Here is a 15,993-nt window from a genome sequence, read left to right on the forward strand (position 1 = left end):
AAGTGTATCTTGTCAAACTCAGGAATGTTTCTGTCGAACGCGGAAATTTGAACGGAAAACATGTTGAAAGAGCTAAATATTAGGTTGGTGCAACAGTAATGTCGTTTTTTGGCATATATATATATATATATATATATATATATATATATATATATATATATATATATATATATATCGGATAAAAAACAACATTATTTTTGCATCGACCTAATACATAGAAATTTTGTAATTTAACAAATTTTGAAAAGTAACAATTTTCGTCTCGCTTACATTACAAAAATTTTTACTACATTCGGTCCGCTGATAATGGCTCTTGCGTTTTTTTTAATGACTTTTTTGTTAAATATGAAAATCGTTTCAGACAATGCATGAAGCCATTTGATGCAAAGAGCTAACAAAAAACAAAAGATAATAACAGAGACAGGAGATGGCCTAAGTTTGACAAAGATCAAAGCTATAGTTAAAAGAAAAAAACAGTCAGAAATAGAGAGTTCTACAGACATGCAGTTCTCTACAAAAACTGCATGTCGAATAGCGAATCGATGGAGCCCAACGAGTCAAACCAACTGAAACAAATGAAACAGGAAACAGATCACACAATTTTGAAAAACACGTGTTGTATGAATTATGTCCCTTGGTGTTAACATGAAGAAATAGCTATTCATTATAAATATGTAGATTGAAAATAGTTACAGTGCATTTTATTATTTAACTAGCGGCTGCGCCGAGTCGGCACACAACGGTTAACACAAAATCGAATACACTCAACATCAACTACACTAAACATCATCTTACCATCAACGCTTACCTTGTAGACTCGGAGTATGGGAAATTTCCATATGCACAAAACAAAATCACTGAAAAAACAAAATTACCCTAACTAAGAGTAAGAATAATGAGTAAACGTCGGATAAAATGATGGTTAAAACTATTACAAACTTGCCAGGGTTCGAACCTGGAATCTCTGATTCGTAGTCAGACACGTTATCCATTACGTCACAAGTTCTGTCCTTATACTGAAAGATGTTACCGCTACTGTATACAGACAGTGCTAAATTCTGTTGACTTGGGCAGGTAACTTTTTCGACAATTCACAAAATGGCCGCAAAACCCTTATTTCGTGCTTTTTGTTGACTCGGCGTTGTTCGTTATGAACCATATATAGATAAAGACAATCTAGGGACTCACATCTTTCAGGGAAAAAAGAATTTTTCAATTCGGTGCCTCCATTCGAAAGTTTTATTGGTACACACACACACACACACACACACACACACACACACACACACACACACACACACACACACACACACACATAAATAAATAAACATTTAGAATCTTATTAATAGTATTTTATTATATTAGAGATATTCCTTGATTCTATTTTCTTGGCTTTATTAAATGATATTTAGAATTTAAACTGAAAAAAAAATAAGTGAATGGATTCGAACTTTCCGTTTCTCTTCGATACTGCACAAGTCCTTATCTGCGTAGTTGAGGTAACCAAATATTTGAAGATGACTCCAGTGCTGGCAGTTATCTGGTCAATGTAAATTATCACGACAGGGGGGGGGTATATATTTACAGTGGTAAATAAAGGCATGGACAAATTGGTGTTAGTCATAAAGGTTGTGTTTTACTAGAAAAGCTTAAGGGTCAAAGGTGACACCAAACGGAAGTCACGGAAGTACGTGATTTCTGAGGAGTGGTAGTCTTGGTCTCTTGGCTAGCAGGATTTCAAGAAGACAGATCTGTTCTTAATTAGGATAGCGCAAATTGAGTGGCTGAGTGTAGCTCGACGGGCTATCTCTCTATCCATCTCCATCTGGCTGTTTCATTCTAAATAAGCTTGTCAAATAAAATCATATAAGTAGTCTAATTATTTTATGTCTTCAGAAATCATTATTCTAAGAAGGAAATCATCGCAGCGTATTTTCGACGTTATGAATTTTTTTTTTTTAATATTGACTGCAGCAACTGGTCTGATCAAAAGAAAAGCAGACTTCTACTACGAAAATTGGAAACGACTGAGCATGATAAATTGGTGGATTACATCTTGCTTCGGAAAACAGCAGATGAATCATTCAATGAGACGGTAAAATTGTTAACAGAACTTTTCTCGCCGAAAACGTCTCTTTTCCATAAGCGTTGGAGATGTTTGAATGTGGTAAAAGACGATAATGATGATTTTGCCAGCTACGCAGCTGTAGTGAACAAACACTGTGATGACTTTAAGTTGTCTGAACTAACAGCAGACAGTTTTAAATGTCTTGTGTTTGCGTAAGGGTTAACTGAGGATTGTCAAAAAGTAGAAATTATAAAAAAAAAGATGCAAGAAATATCGAAGCAGGCATCACAAATATAAAAAAGCAACTAAGAAAAAACCGTCGAAATGGCACACAGACACTAACCACCGAAAGTCAGAAAAACTAAAAGCGCCGAGCGCTTGTTTCAGATGTAGTGGAATACATTGGGTAAAGGATTGCCCATTTTTAACAAAAAGATGCCATTTATGCAATAAGATCGGTCATAAAAGTTCGCACTGTAGGAAAACTCAGAATAGAAGTCGTGTACGTCAAACCAGAACTAAGGACGTCGTAGATGAAAATCTACGCAAATATTTAACAGTTAACATTTACGGCAATGCTATTAAATTCCAATTAGACAGTGGATAGGATCTTTCAATAATAAATCTCAAAACGTGGAAAATATTACGAAAGCGACTATGTTAAAAACTAACAGAACAGCGACAGACGTTAATGGTACAAAAATTCATTTTGAAGGTGAATTAATTACAAAGTCACTTTACGGGGGAAAACAAAAAACTAAGATTGTACGCGCTAAAAGATAGTGAGAACCTATTCGGTTCTGACAGCATGGAGAAGTTTCGTCTCTGGGATCTTCCTATATCCACATTCTGCAAGAAAATAGATATCCGCCCATCACAAACTGAGAAACTTATAACTTGTTTTAAAAAAAAAATTCACAAACGTATTTACTCCTGGCCTGGGGAGGTACAAAAATGTCTGCAGATTTTGAGTTGAAACCTGGCACACAACTGGTGTTTAAAAAGAAACGTAATATCCCGTTCGCTTCCCTGAACAAAATAAATCAGGAACTAGACGGATTAGAAAGCATCGGTGTACTGGCTTAAGCTGAATATAGTGAGTGGGCTGCTCCGGCAGTTTACGTAAAGAAAAGGTCCGGGGCAATTTGCGTTTGCGCCGACTTCGCGACCGAACTCAACGGGTCTTTAGAAGATTTTCACTATCCATTACCTAGTCCAGAAAAAGTGTTCACGAAATTAAATGGCGGCAAGCTTTTTTCTAAGATCAGCCTAAGCGACGCTTACCTACAGATTCCTGTAAACGACAAAAGCGCTAACCTCCTCTGTATTAACACTCGTCGGGGTTCGTACATATACGAAAGACTCGCGTTTAGTATCAAGTTGGCACACGCAAGATTCCAGCAAGTAATTGATACTATGCTGTCCGGTTTGGACGCCGTAATCGCATATCTTGATGACATTATCATAGCGAGCAAAAGCAGAGAGGAACATGAAAAACATATCAGACAAGTATTCAGTCGAATACAAGATTATGGATTTAAGATCAAAGCAGATAAATGCGAGTTCTTTTTACAAACAATTAGATACCTTGGTCAAAAATTCGATAAAGATGGCAGACGCCCAGACCCAGATAGGGTGACCGCCATTAAAGAAATGCCGGCACCAGTAAACATAACTCAATTGCAGAGTTTTTTAGGTTTGGAAAATTATTACCAAGGGTTCATCCTAAATATGCACAAATTGCGCGCACCACTTAATGAATTGCTGAAAATAGATAAGGCTTGGGAGTGGACAGAAGATTGCCAGACATCACTCCAAGAAATAAAAAGAATCCTGACTTCAAAACTATTCCTAGCGCATTTCAACCCGCAGTTGGACATAATAGTAGCTAGCGACGTTAATCAATATTGCGTCGGGGCGTGCATGCTACATCGAATGCCGGATGGCTTGAAACAGCCTATTGCTTTCGCATCACGGACTCTCTTGCCAGCGGAAAAGAATTATTCTCAGATCGAGAAAGAGTCCCTAGGAATTATATTTTCAGTTTTAAAATTCCACCGGAATGGAAAACATTTTTTTCTACAAACCGACCATAAGCCGTTGATATCTAGTTTTGGATCAAAAAAGGACTTCCAACATTCACTGCGAACCGACTATGTGCAGAACTATAATTTTACAATTCAATTTCTACCCTCAAAACAACTAGCCCATGCAGACGGTCTATCGAGACTAATTCCTGCCAAAATGGAACCTCTTAAAGATTCAGTAATAGCGGCACTACGTATTGATGTAAAAACCATGATAAACAATATTATCCGCGAACTGCCGGTCACACTTCAGGAAATTAAGTCAGAATTCCTAAATGAAAATTTCATTCAAGCCACGAAGAAGAAATTAGTACTGGGTGACACCAGTTTAGACATTTTTTCTTGTTTCGACGAAATACTGTTATACGGTGAAAGGGTTGTCATCCTCCAAACCCTTCAAAAAAGAATGCTCAGGGATTTTTACATGGGACATCCAGGAATAAACAGAATGAAAAGCCTAATGAGAAGTTTTGTTTATTGGCCAGGTATGGACCAAGATATTACCGACGTGGTGAACAGATGCAAAGCTGTGCTTTGGTTGCAAAAGCATCACCTTTATAATATAAACTTTGGCCTAAGGCTGAACAACCATGGTCGAGGATCCACATTGATTATGCGGGACCTGTGGAGGATTTTTACTACCTGATAGTAGTTGACTCTTACTCTAAATGGCCAGAGGTACTAAGATGCAAAAAAAAAAAAAAAAAAAAACGACCACGACAATTTTTTTTATTGGAATTGTTTGCTCAGTTTGGGGTTGTAGACTGTTTGGTTAGCGACAACGCTACACAGTTCACCTCCACAGAGCTCAGAGAATTCTGCGGGACGTATCAAGTCAAGCATATTACGACACCCCAGTATCACGCCAGAAGCAATGGCCAGGCCGAACGCTTCGTCGATACGCTTAAAAGGGCATTAAAAAAGGCGTCCGGTACACCGACAGAAAAGGCCCTTCAGAAATTTCTGCAGGTTTACAGAATCACGAGACATCCGAACAAACCAGATGCGGGGTCCCCAGCAGAAATCATATTTGGACGGAAAATAAAATCTGTATTTGATAAACAACTACCCAAACACATAGTACACAACAGAACCTCTGCAATGCCAACGAAACGGTTTAACAGCGGAGATTACATGTATTTTAGACATTTTAGAAATGTGTTCAAGTTCCAACATAAGAGGCACCTGAACCAATGTGTTCAAGTTCCAACATAAGAGGCACCTGAACCAAATCAGGAAACGCTTCTGCAATGATCAAGAAGAACTACCGCAGGACGGCAGTGAGGCGATTGAAACTGTGTATGACTGTTTTGACATAGACCTTCCAAAAGGGATGTCAGAACCGAGACGCTCCGGCAGAAAGAGGAAGCGCACAGACCTCTTGATGGTCTGCCCCAAAAGGAATAAATACTAATTTTCACAACTGCGGAAATCAGCTTGGGAGGGGGGTGTTGTGGAGGAATCACCCTCCAAATGGACTTCTATCCATTGTATAAACCATAGACCTTTTGATCTCAGGTGTGGATTAAACACCAGAGCGACCTTCGCCTGCTCAGTGACGTTTACTACTCTTTTCAGTTGTAACCTTTTTACGTTGTTGTTCCAATAATACATTGTTTAAACTCTATTCCGTTGTTCTGTTTTCTTTGTCGCTTATTGCAAGCTATAACAGTTACCCATCTATGTTACTCATTTATGTTACTCATTTATGTTACTCATTTGTTACTAATCTATGATACTTACATATGTAACACATCTATATTACTCATCTATATTACTCATCTATATTACTCATCTATGTTACTTATCTTTGTTACTAAACTATGTAACCGGTCTATGTTACCCATCAATGTTAATCATCCACGTTACCCATTTATGTTACCCATTTATGTTAACCACCTATGTTACTAAACTTTGTGCCTAATCTGTAAATTTTCCATTTGAAGCGAACTCCGTTGAAACTTCAACTACAGTAGAACCTCGGGTACGGCATTAAAAATTAGTAACAAAATACAGTATAGTATATAATACACACGTATATAATCAAATAACATTATAGATAACACCGTAACTCGAGGCAAATACCGCAACCAGGGACCGGAAAAATACTGTATTCTACATTGTAACTTAAATAAAAACGTATACTAGAGCCATCGTACCCCAAGTTCTAGTGTATATGTATATCAGTTTTCAATTAAATGTAAATCGTATGTATAAGATATCAATTCAGGGGTTTTTTCAACATTTTTTAGCTGTTTCTAAACGAGAGGAGGTAATGTAACAGCAGCATAAAAATATGTAAATGACTAAGCCGGCTGACATCACAGCAGAGACAAAATTATTTCGTTATTTCCATGGCAGGTGCTCGTCTGAACTCCAATCTCTGGTCCCCCCTCGCCAATCTTTCACGAAAAACACCCGTCTAGCTGAATCCACTGTGAAAAATTTCCCCCACTCTATATCTGTGCCTAAATCAAAACGTGGATTCCATGAACAAAGCTTCTTTCTTAGAACTGCACGCCTGTGGAACTCTGTTCCGTCTGCCTGCTTCCCATCTGACTACAACTTGGATGTGTTCAAGTCCAACGTTAACAAATTCCTAATGGACCGCCCCCTTAAGTAAACACTTCATCAAATCTCCACACTAACGTAATGTACTTGCAATAACCCTTATCCCTGAGTGGCTTCTGGGCCTTGATAAGTGGTGATCACTGTAAAAAAAAAAAAAAAAAAAAAAAGGATCTGGCTAGTGAAGCAATTTTCAATTCTTTCTGATCCATTTGGGCAGAATAAAAAATAAGAGGCATTACTTATGGAACGGCTTTCAGATTTAAGTGTTGCTGTTTTTCCTTTAGCTGTTCTAACTCATGGTACCATGACAACGTATTTCATATTCAACGAGAAGCCATAGGACTGTACGCCATCTTTGGGCGAGGAATATTTATTTTAAATAAACACATAATTGAAACAGTTTTTTTTTTTTTTTAAGGAAGGAATATTTTTAAGGAATAACGAAATAAATAAAAAACAAACAAACGAGTTATGTAACCTAAAACGATTGGCTGTTTATCGCTGTTTTATTTTACGGCATATCAACCCTTCAGCGAGAAGCCATACACGACTGCACGCCATCTTTGGGCAAGAAATATGTATTTTAAATAAACACATGAATAAAAAAAGTAGAAATTGCGGAAAGATAAAGATAAAAACAAAGAAATATTATTAAAAAAAAACGTTTAGAAATAAATAGTTGAAATAAAGGAGGAAATAAACGAAAGAAAGGGAAGATCTTCACAAAAAGGAAAGAAGAAAAAAACTTAAATAAAGAACGAAAGAAAATAACGAAGATCAGACGAAAGAAACGCAAGAAAAGCGGACAAAAAGTTAAAAAGAAAGAAAAGAACGTAAGAAAAAAAGCAGAAATAACGAAATAAATGTAGAAAATGAAGTTATGTAACCTAAAACGATTGGTTGTTTATCGTTGTTTTATTTTATGGCATATCAACCCTTCAACAAGAAGCCATACGACTGTACGCCATCTTTAGACGAGAAATATTCATTTTAAATAAACACATAAATGAAACAGTTGTTTTTTTATTATTAAGGAAGGAATATTTTAAAGGAAGAAATAACGAAATAAATAAAGAAAATGGAAGTGTGTAACCCAAAACGATTGATTGTTTATCGTTGTTTTATTTTATTGAACAGGAAGCCAGTATCTTCAGTCAGCCTGATCTGGTAACAACAGCAACCTGAAAATAAATGAATTAATTAAGTGCAAAAGAAAAGGAGTCCGGGAAAAAAACAGGAAAATAAAAGAGAGGAAGAAAGATAAAAAAGAAAGAAAGAGGAAAAGTCAGAGAAACGAAAGAAAGGGCTTAACAAATAAACAAGAAAAGAAGGAAATGATAAAGACAGAAAGAAAAGAAAAGAAAGGACGTTACAGAAGCAAAAAGAAAGAAAGAAAGACATGAAAATTGAAAGAAAATATAGAAGCGGGGATGATACTATGCTTGTTGGAGATAATCATTTTGTAATGGCATAGCTGCGTCCGTATTCATCTGATTTTTCGTATATTTCTGTATTTTCGTCAAAACCTATTTTCGCGCCAAATATGAACAGTTCCAGCACGGCTACCGAGAGAGCAGGCCAATGAATATGAAACCGTTACGTCATTACAAGGTCAGCATGTAGGTAAAGGCACGAAGGTGCCTAAAGCTTCCGGTGTTCAACCACGTGGCCATAAAAAATATTTTTCGTTGCCTTATATTTGTGGCTGTTATAATTATGTTTTTTATTCTCCTAAAGACAAAAAACAATTCTCAATCTGGATAATTATATAATTGCACATTGGGATAATTTTAATCTAACAAAATATAACAGTAAGTGGACTGTTTTTGAACTTTTATATCTATCGAAGGAAGTCGAATATTTCATTTTATTTATTTTTTTAAACTGCAAAACAAACAATTTTATGAGAATAGTTTTCAGTCCGTGCTTTTAATAATAAATGAAACTTTTCATTGAGTATTTCCAAATATTTTAAAGTTAGAAACATTTTTCACGACAGTTTTTCTTGTTTTATTTTTGTTGTCGTTTTTTTTTTTTGTTGTTTTTTTTTCAACGATCGATGAATTCAATATTTTAGGACCGGGCGTAATTTATTTCTTTGAAATATATTTAAAATTTAAATTTTTTGTTTGTTTTATAACATTCTATCTGTGAATAATTTACGTGACTTGAATATGAAATGAAATAGGAAATTCTCTCCAGAGACATACGAACACAAATTCATCTTTAAAATTCATTAACTAATCAGTTTTAATGAAAGTTTTGATATAAATTAAAAATAAAGAGTACATTAAATTTTAGTTAACATATTTTTTGTTTTATCTTATAAAGAAATGTTGTACGCATCGTGCTGAAATAATAACGTTATTTAGAAAGACATTCTTAACAGGAGAGTGCTTTCTAACTAATCTGCACTTTCACCTAACAATTTAATAATAATAAAAAAAAATATACCATAAAAATGTTATTTATCTTAAAAATCCTGTCTAAGATATAGTACGGTTGCACAAGCACCATTATTATTATTATTATTATTATTATTATTATTATTATATTATTACTACTACTACTACTACTACTACTACTACAACAATAACAATAATAAAAAACTACTTCACGGGGAATGTGGACCTTGCGTAAACGGGTTTTAATTTAATGGTTGCTCCCTGAAAAGCGCACACGCAAAATGTTTTCATTAGTTTATTCAATCACAAAAACTTTTTTGAAGGTTTGAGGCAAAAAATGGCCAAAAGCATTATTTGAATATGTATGCAAAAATAAATATAAGACAAAATAAAAATATTAGTGTGGAAAATATAATATAATAAAAATAAATTAAAACAAAATGAAAATAAAATAAAAAACAAGCACGAAATATAAGTATGAATCAAATTTAATAAAAGAAATTTAAAAAATTTTTTGAAATAAATTACATATGAAAATAGATAAGATAAATACTTTTGCAGTTTTAACAAAAGAGCTACAATAATATCATAGCGTTTCCATTTACGCTGAACATCCACAGAATGCCAACATCAATATATTTCATATGAAAAAGTCCCTGTGGAATTTCCACAGGTCCTGCTAGTTTATGTTGTAGAGAATATGTTTGTCTTTTGGAACTTTGATGAACCTTTTTCTTCTTCATGTAAACAAGTCTAGTCGGATGAGGATAGACGCAGCGACGATACTATAAAATGGCTCTCTCCTACACGCATCTTATCACCCCGATTTTACAAAACCAAGCAGAAAATGAAAGTTACAGGATAAAGAAACGTATAAGAAATTAACAAATAAATAATTTAAATAATAACGGAATAAAGAAAGCACTTTTTTACATTTGTAAAAGAAAGAAAAAAAAAGAAAATCAGAAAAGATTAAAAGAGAGCAAGAAAGAAAAGCTTAGCAGAAAGAAAGAAGAGCGATAAATAAACGCAGCTATAAAAGAAATGAATATTATAGAAACAAATAAATAAATAAATATATCTAAGAACCTAACATTAAAAGATACTACAATAACTGTGCATCTTTAGAAGTGCTAGTATAGTTTAGACTCCAGAAATACATATACAAAATTGCCATTAGGTTGGTGAAAAAAAAATAATGTCGTTTTTGACGTTCAACTTCAAAAGATAATAACTCCTTTCATAATAAACTTTATTAATCGAAACAGGAACCATTAGAATCGACACTTTTTTTTTTTTTGTCAACGAGAAACAAGTTTATTTTTCCGATTAGCATAGACACCCGGAGTTCTGGAAGCGATAAAGTCATTGAAGGCCGATTCGGCATCATCTCGGCTTTTGAAGCATTTTTGGGACAGGAAGTTGTCGAGATGCTTGAAAAAGTGATAATCGATGAACAAGAGGTTTAATGAATATGACAGGCAGAGTCTCGTATCCCAATTCGTTCAGTTTCTGCTTCTGCAGAGTCAGTTGAGCAACATGCGGGCGAGCGTTGTCCTGGAGGAGACTTGGCCCCATCATATTGACCAATCTCGGCCACATACAGTGGAGCTTCTAGTGCATTTCATTAATTTGTCGTTTCGCCCGGATTCAAGAAGCTGTAATGGACGAGACCGGTCGCAGACCACCAAACAGTCACCATAACCTTTTTTGTGCAATTTCGGTTTCAGGAAGTGTTGTGAAGCTTCTCCAGCATCCAACCACTGTGCCAAACGTCGCCGATTGTCGTAGAGGATCCGCATCCCATCACGCACCACAATCCGCTCGAGAATAGGTCGTTTTTGTTGCGCAGAAGGAGCGTAGAAGACACCTCAAAACAACGATGTTTTTTATTATCATTCAATTCACGCGGCACTCATTTATCAAACTTTTTTTTACTTTCCTATTTGTTTTAAATAGCGGACGACTGTGAAGTGGTCGACCTCGAGTTACACCACCAACTTCTCGTGTGATTTTGCGAGGATCGGCTTCAATTAAGGCTTTCAAATGTTCGCTATCAACCGCAGTCGGCCGGCCGCGATTGTCTTCATGTTCCAGGCTCTCGTCATTATTGCGAAATTTCTTGAACCACCGTTGTGCCACACGTTCGTTAGTGGTTCCTTGGACAAACGTAGCACTGATACTACGAGCTGTCTCAGCAGCTTTCGGTCTAGTTTGAACTCGAACAAGAAAATGTGCGAATTTGAATTTTGTCCATGATGTCGAAAGGCCTGCAAAAGAAAATAAGAGATTGGGAACGGTAACGAATAACACGAGTCGATAGAGTGAAAAACGCGCTTCAAAATGATATACAACATGGCTACATATATATATATATATATATATATATATATATATATATATATATATATATATAAATATATACATATATATATATATATAAATGAATTAACTCAGAAATCATATATAAAAGTAAGATATGAGAGAAAACAATATTGTTTTTGCATCAAACTAATGCAAGAAATACAATAATAATGAGTACATTAACATATTTGTAATAGTATTGCTTCGGTTTCAGAAATAGAAAGACACATACCAAATTTCAATTAGTAACAAATTTAACTTCTCGCTTTGCATTTCTAATGTTGTAAATTTCAATAGGCCTGAGTTTCTCATTAAGTCCCATTAAGAGATTTCTGTTTCCGGGTGTTTTAGCCGACTTCCGGTCTTACCTGTTAAATGAGAAAAGACTACAATGTACGAAAATGTTTATTTTCCTATGAGTCAATGATTATGCGGTTTGGAAATTCTGGATTTATATCTGCGGAAGAATATGGGGTCTGAGAGATGTTATGTTTATTATTTGTTTGTTTGTTTGTTTGTTTGTTTGTTTTTCGTTGCAAGTCATATTGTTGAAAATTCAATACAAGCGGTCAAGCAATCTATGACAGAAACGTGAATATATATATGAGAAAGAAAGATATAGACAGAAACTATGGCGAAGATATGAGAACTATCTGAGAAAAAGGGATAAAGGATGGAGGACTGCTTGATTTTACAACAGGACAAGTGAAGCATGCATGCCCCCCCCCTCGTGAGTGCACAGTGAACGAGGCATGAAATAAATATGACTAAGTTCAGCACCCCCTCCATTTAGTCCCAGAAGTCCCCAGGGGACGTCAAATCCTGGTGAAAATAAACAAACAGTGAAGATTTAGGTCTTAACATATGTACACTTGAGTTCTGCACCATGCAATAATAGAAATGACTAACTCCATCATTTGCCCCCCCCATTTAGCCCCAAAGTCCCCAAAGCCTTAATATATTTAAATTTGAATTCAGCACCATGCAAAACTACTAAATAGACATAGACAGAAAATTTTGGTAAAATAGTCCCAAAAATTGAGTGTTTTATGAACCCTAAAACAGCCCTTGTGACACATCCAAGAGTTATCCCGAAGTATAGATTTTATTATTAAATTATATAGAAATCAGTTAGTTACAACTTTTGAGAAAGTTTTATAAAAATCCCAGGCATCAATTGTTTTTAATAAGCACAAAAGTGTCGATTTTAGCCATTTTAACCCGAAAGGCACCCCGGGGTGGGGGCAGCCGGAGTTTTCCCGTTCTGTAACTCATTTACTCATATCATGTTTAATGTTTGCGTAAAATTTCCAAAAAATTCCAAGACGTAGTTATTGAGAAAAGTGCGGACAGGCAAACGGACGGACCGACAAGAGTGGATTTACAGGTTCACCCTCATTTTGTCGGGGGACCAAAATAGGGAAAAGTATATAGAAAGAAGAAGAAAGAAAAATGAACAAGGAAAGAAAAGGGGAAAGATAACAAATAGATATAAAAACGAAAGTAAGAAAAAGAGGGAAAGAACGAAAAAGAAAGAAATAAAGACAGAAAAACAGAAGAGAAAAGGATATTTCATCATAAATGTTACCGCACTATTTTTTAAATAGTATTTTCGAGTTCAATTCAATTTTTTTATGATATTTTTGTTTATTAAATTGTTAAGTCAAAGTAAAGAAAAGTTACAAAACCCCAATGTTAAGAATGGCTTTCTAGATAATAGCGCTATTATTTCTACTTCACATCCTTTCAAAATTCTCGCTTGGGTCTCGAAATAGCAGGTAATTATCTAGCATTTGGGATAAAAAAATCCCCATCTTTTGCTAATGGAAAAATCTAAAAAAAAATAAATAAAAATGAGTTTTCTCACTTTCCTTATCAGCCCTCTTCTCCTTCTCTTTCAGATTTTTCATTCGATATGTTCACCTTCTGTCTTCTCATATTATACTTTTTTTCTTTTTCATATTATACTTCTTCGTGGTTAAACAACTTGGTTATCCCTTCCTCTTTCTTCTCCAGCTTCTTTATTTCCTCCTCTTTCTTCTTATCAACCTTTTTTTGACAGTTTTTCTTCATGATAAAACAATTACCATTTCTCTTATTCCAACCCCTTTCTTTATTTTTCTTCGCCTCTTCCTCTTCCTCCGTCCCCTTTCTACATAATCACATTCTTCTCTCTCCGTCGCATTTCATTCACTTTTCGCTTATGAGCCGACTTGTGGATCTGATATTCCATGAAACTTTTTTTGTCAGAGGAAGCCGGTTTAACCCGCCTAGGGTCAGCGCCGCTCCGGTTCGTTTTTTATGATAAAACAAATGGATTACTTTTCTTCTTCTTCTTCTTCTTCTTCTTCTACTACTACTACTACTACTCCTCCTCCTTCTCTTTCTCTTCTTCTTCTTCTTCTTCTCTTTCATCTTCTTCTACTTCTCCTCCTCCTCCTCTTCTTCTTCTCTTTCGTCTTCTTCTTCTTATCCTCCTCCTACTCCTCCTCCTTCTCTTCTTCTTCTTCTTCTTCTTCTCCCCCTCTTCTTCTCCTTCTCCTACTCTTACTTCTCTTTCGTCTTCTTTCTCCTCTTTTTTCTTCTTCTTCTTCTTCTTCTTCTTCTTCTTCTTCTTCGTTTTTAACTTCCACATCTTCTCCATCTTCACTTCCTCTCTTTTCTCCTACACCACCGTCTTCTTCTTCATGATAAAAGAATTAGTTTTCCGTCTTTTCTTTCCATGATTCTCCTCCCCCTCCTCCTCCTCCTCCTCCTCCTATTCTCCTTAGCTTAACCTTCGCCTACTCCTCTTTCTCCTCCTACCCCATTATTTTCTTCGTCCTCATAAGTTCTCATCCGTCTTCTTCTTCTTCTTCTTCTTCTTCTTCTTCTTCTTCTTCTCCGTCCTTTTTTACTCCTACTACTAATCTTTCTACACCTACTCATTGTACAACTGCACCCATTGCTTCTCCATCTCATCCGTCTTTATAATAAAACAAATTATTCGCACCCCCCATATTCTTTTCCATATCGCCTCCTCCATCTCTTCTCTCTCTCTCTCTCTCTCTCTCTCTCTCTCTCTCTCTCTTAACCCTCTTCCTTCTACTCCTCCTCCTACTTCTCACCCCTTCTTCTCTTACTACTTTCTTCTTCTCTGAAGTCTACGACGAAAACTATAATATGAACAAAAAAATGGCACCGTAAGAATTCAAGCTGAGATATAACACGGAGGACGTTAACTTGTAAGGTGGGTGGGTGGGAGGGGGTGGAGATACAGATGAGAGGTTTCTTGCAAAGTAGTGCTAGATCGACAAATCGCTTTAGTTGTCATGGCAAATAAGAATGTCGCTAACCACCGATGTGGCCGTTTATGAGGACTGGAGCATCATGACCAGACTTTGATTTAGGTGGCTGCGAATAAATGTCACGGCGACCCTTGTTGACAGTTGTCACTCGAAGCGTTCGGGTTCACAGACATAAGAACGTCTTCATCGCATGGAACCGCCATGACAACGTTGGCAATAAATATGAGTAAAAGAGATATGAGGAATCAAATAACTTGTTCAGAGCAGACCTGCACCAATCATCAACATGTAAGACATAAGAACGGACTGATATCTGATATATATTACGTTGGTGCAAAAATAATGTCGTTTATATGTATATATATATATATATTAGGCACCGCCAAAAATGGCCGCAAAATCAAGTTGTTGTTGTTTTTTAAAACGAAATTACATTTATTAAAATCCATTATTTCTGAGTAACTTTTTTTTTCCAGAAAGATAAAACCCTGAATTTTATCATATAGAAAACAGAATAATGTAAAACTTTTTCTACTATTTTTAATTCAATTTTAAATGTTAAATTTTCCCAAAAAGTTAACAATTGACATTTTTTGTCTTGCACAAAAAACGTACTTAAATATTTAAAAAAAAGGGTTTTTGAAATAATTAATTAATTTATTTATTGTCTAACTAAGATTTAGGATGATTTTCTAAGAGAATATGCAAAAATATTATAATATAAGTACCTGAATTTCAAATAATTCCACTTATTCATATAGGTAACCAGATATTTCGCATTGACGTAGAGTTCAGATCGACTCTGTTTACGTTTTTGTTTAAACTATGGAAGACCAAACAGGCCAAAAAAAACTTATTTTTCAGTGACGAAAATTTCAATGTATTATTAAGCTGAGGCTGGCCAGTACCAGATGGGTGACCATTTGTATGCGTTTGGTTTTTAATGTGTATGTGTGTGGGGGCCAGGCTCCCCAAAATGGGGGGGGGGCAATTTAAAGCAGAATAAAAAAAAATTATTTCAGCGCGTTTGGTCCACCGTAGTCGAAAGGCGGCAAACGTTTTCAAACGGGATCGAAAAAAATGATGCTATTTTTAACACAAAGGGCACAATATTTATCGAATTTTTTTTTTTGGTATCGATTATTCAAAGCATGCCCTGTTTAATAATGGTCATGCATTATTCGGCTCGCTAAAAAAAAATTGTTAATTTA

At 35.5% G+C, this 15,993-nt stretch overlaps 1 non-coding gene across 1 annotated transcript; it reads right to left on the reverse strand.

The window, feature by feature from the left end:
- Nucleotides 1-934: 934 nt before the first annotated feature.
- On the reverse strand, nt 935-1,006 carry Trnar-acg (transfer RNA arginine (anticodon ACG)). The gene has a single exon. It is a non-coding gene; the product is annotated as a tRNA-Arg (tRNA).
- Nucleotides 1,007-15,993: the final 14,987 nt, after the last annotated feature.

Source organism: Euprymna scolopes, chromosome 25, assembly GCF_053919585.1.
Source record: "Euprymna scolopes isolate OS-2025 chromosome 25, ASM5391958v1, whole genome shotgun sequence".
Taxonomy (NCBI): domain Eukaryota; kingdom Metazoa; phylum Mollusca; class Cephalopoda; order Sepiida; family Sepiolidae; genus Euprymna; species Euprymna scolopes.